Source organism: Zalophus californianus, chromosome 15 (assembly GCF_009762305.2).
Source record: "Zalophus californianus isolate mZalCal1 chromosome 15, mZalCal1.pri.v2, whole genome shotgun sequence".
In the NCBI taxonomy this organism is placed as follows: domain Eukaryota; kingdom Metazoa; phylum Chordata; class Mammalia; order Carnivora; family Otariidae; genus Zalophus; species Zalophus californianus.
Genome location: NC_045609.1, coordinates 79857405 through 79861571, shown reverse-complemented (window position 1 = coordinate 79861571; position 4167 = coordinate 79857405).

Below are 4167 nucleotides of genomic sequence, written 5' to 3'. Positions count from 1 at the left end.
CCACGAGCTGCCATCACCGGGCTGTCTGGCCTTAAAAGAAAGGATCCTGGCTGGCTCAGTCGGAAAAGTATGCAATTTTTGGTCTCCAGGTCGTGAGTTTGAGCCCCACGTTGGGTGTGGAGATTACTAAAAAAAATAAATAAATAAAACTTAAAAAAAAAAAAAGAAACTCCTAGAGAAGTATATGAAGCTTGGATCCTGCAGCCCAGGTCAGGGCCTATGTACCCATCAGGCACAGTGCCTACGGCCCATGGAATGTTTTCATTTCATTTCAAATCAGATGCAGAAGCAAAAACATTATTTTAACAGTAAAGATTGTATAATAATGGATCCAGCCTAGATTTTATTTGCCTGGATACCAATGTAGTCATAAAATATAATTAACATAGATATAATATATTCTTATATATTTATATATTTTTATATATTTTAAATTATATATAATTTTGTAATATATATATTTTATTTTGTGTATGTATATATATGTGTGTGTGTGTGTGTGTGTGTGTGTGTGTAATGGAGGAAACGACCACAAAAACAAAGGAGGCGCCTATGCTTTTGCATGGCCCATGAAAGTCCAAATGCAGCCACTGGTCCAAGCCCCAGGTTTCTTATTTATTTATTTATTTATTTATTTATTTATTTATTTATTTATTTATTTTATTAAAGATTTTATTTATTTCTTTGACAGAGAGAGAGAGACAGTGAGAGAAAGAACACAAGCAGGGGGAGTGGGAGAGGGAGAAGCCGGCTTCCTGCTGAGCAGGCAGCCTGATGCGAGACTCGATCCCAGGACCCTGGGATCACGACCCGAGCTGAAGGCAGATGCTTAACGACTGAGCCACGCAGGCGCCCCCAAGCCCCAGGTTTCAAACCACATCTGGTACTCTTCCCATATGGGCAGTCCATAATCTCATTAAAAGTTTAGCACACCCCAGCTTGGGGGCCTTCTCTTGTTATCTGACATAAACATCCCAAAGATGCTGGCTTGGCAGGGTAGAAAAACATCGCATCAAATTGTAAATCAAGGCTGTTCCCATTAGCCTAAATATCAGACATTTCTATGGGAAGTCTTGGGCACATTCTTAATTAATGTGCCTTTCACCAGCTGACTGCGTGCGGAGCCGGCTGAGTCCTCTCTGCCGCCGACCTGCTTGAAATATACATTTTCTTACCTAGCAACTTAAAATAAGCTTAAGCATGCTAGGGCAGAGTTATCTCACACAGCACTCATTTCCATCTCAGGAGGGGCCTGCCCCATCTGGTGACACGATTTGGGCGTTAAGGACAGAGGCAAAGGGCTGAGGCGGCCACGGCTGCCCACAGCGCACAGCCGCTTGGACGAGGGGAGTCCTCCCTGGCCACCAGGCCCAGAGCTGGCGAGGTAAATCATGCCACGTCCCCATTAACGTCTCCTGTTGTTGCAGGGTGGTAATTTTGACAGCAAAATAAGCCACGAAACTGCATATGCTATTGGGTGACATGTAATTTTAACTTCATTCAGGAGCAAGACTTTTGAGACATTGTTACCTGCGGGAGCAAGCAATAAAACAAGGATGTACAGGAATGTGTCAAATAGAGGACCTTCCTAAATTACGCCAGGAGGCACAGATTAATACATTTAATATATTCTGGTCATGAGTGAAGTGCTCATAGCAGAACAGCTGCTCCTTCAGCGATATCATTCATGGGAATGAACTACAGTCGCACTGACAGCCTGGAAAAATGCCCCCACTTTTCAAACTGTACAAATGGTGGTTGGACACAGTAACTCAAAACTGGACACTTCATTTCAAGTTTAAAGCTAGTGGCCCAGCCACAAACTATTACTCCATCTTCTTTATTTGTGGTCCATGGTTTTGTACTCTTTAAGAATCAAATAAATACTGGTGTAATGGTTAGCAACTGCCAGTTCAACGAAAAATACTGCTAAATTCACCAATAAGTCTTTTTTCCACACACACAAATTTATGCCCCAAGAACAGAGCCCGTTCCTGCCACAGGGTCTGGATAGTTTTTTAATGTAGAGGGAGACTCACTTTAGTGATAAGAGTTTAAACCTGAACTCCTTTTTCCTTCCCTCTCGCTCATAGATCTGGCGCTGGGAACGGAGGGAGGTAAACGATCAATATATGTAAGTGGAGGCACATTAACTCGAGCCACTCACAGCTGGGCAGGAGCGGCCAGGACCCCTCCCCACTCCACTTCCAGCCCCACTTGGCTTCTGGAATTCCAGTCTGTGCCAGGAATCTTCCAGGTGGATGGTAGCGGAGGGCATCCTGGGCTTCCATGATGCACCGAGTCCTGGCCAGCATCAACATTGGATATTATTGCTGTTGAGAAAAATATCTCTTGTTTTTCAGAAGGCGTTTTTTTTAACTTTTAAAAACAGCATTATTGAGATATAATTCACAAATCATACAATTCACCCACTTAAAGTGTACAATTCAATGGGTTGGGATATATCTGCAGATACGCGTAGCCATCACCACAGTCCATTTTAGAACATGTTATCACCCCCAAAACCATTGACTGTGACTCCCCATTTCCCCTCAACCCTCAGCCCTAGGGAACCACAAATCAACTTTTTGTCTCTGAAGATTTGTACATTCCGGATATTTCATGTAAATGGAATCAAATAATATGCAGTCCTTTGTGACTGGCTTCTTTCATGAGCTTGTTTCCAAGGTTCATCCATGTTGGACCTCCTGTGTCAGTATTTTATTCCTTTTTTATGGCTGAATAACATTCCATTGCATGGATAGACCACATTGTATTTATTCATTCCTTAGTTGATGGACCAGAGTGCCTCCCAAGCTTCCCTCCCTCAAACCCTCATAGCAGGCCTACTGTGTGCCAAATATGCAGAGTGCAGCAAAGCCTGTATTTATCCATGGCTTTGAGTTCTTGCGACATACACCAGGCACCATTAGCTCCTGGTTCTTTGACCGAGCCATCTCAAGCCAAGCAAACTTCCTAATCATCTTACCTGGGGCAACAGCTCTGAAGGGGCTTTCTGTTCGAGGATCTTTCTTCCACACGGGATTGATACACCTTAGGTGGGGGCAGCCCAGTGACCTCGGAGATGTCAGCCTCAGGGAGGGAGGCAAGGATCACAAAAAACAAACTTTCGTTATGAAAATTTTCTAGCATAAAGAAAGGTAGAGGGGGGGGCGCCTGGTTGGCTCAGTCGGTGGAGCATGTGACGCTTGGTCTCAGGGTTGTGAGTTCGAGCCCCATGTTGGGCATAGAGGTTACTTTAAAAAAATAAATATTAAAAAAAAAAGAAAGGTGGAGGGACTAGGGTAATGGACATCCATATATACCCATCACCCAGATTCAATAGTTGTTAAGAGTTTGCTATATTTGCCTCTTTTTTCCTCAAAGTAATTAAAAATGATTATAGATGCGGGGCACCCGGCTGGCTCAGTTGGTGGAGCATGCGGTTGATCTTGATCTCGGTGTTGTGAGTTCAAGCTCCAAATTGGGCATAGAGCCTACTTAAAAAAAATTATAGATCCCAATGACATTTTACATGTAAATATTTTAGGATGCAATTCCACGAAGAAGGATATTTTCTTATATAACCACAACACCTACCACACCTAGTAAAATAAACAACGATTCTTGTTATCATCAAAGAATCAGCCCATATTTAAGTTAGGGTATCTCTTTCAAAGAGGCTGACTCTGATGGGAGACAGGTGTCCTTCTGATCCTTCTCCCTTTATCTTTCTGCTTTTCTAAATCACAAACATGAAGGTTGGCGCTCCAGCAGCCATCTTGTGACTCTGAAGTCAACTGGAGCATAGAAGCCAGGGATAAGTACCACAGAGTGGGAAGAGGAAAGGGTGGGTTGCCAGAGGAGCAAAACCAACAAAAAATAAAAGCAAGGAAACAAGCAAAAAAACTCACAAAATACCAGTTTAATTTGAATTTCAGATAAACAATGAATAATTGGTTTAGCATAAGTATGTCTCATGAAATATTGGGGACATACTTATATTTAAAAATTATTCATTGTTTATCTGAAATTCAAATTAAACTGGGCACCCTGAATTTTGTATGGCTACTGTGTAATGGACCTGCGTTCTTGGTGCCTATAGATCTGTCATAACAGCACTGGACTGTCTACCTTCTTGTCCTCCCATTTTATCTAGTTAAGTCA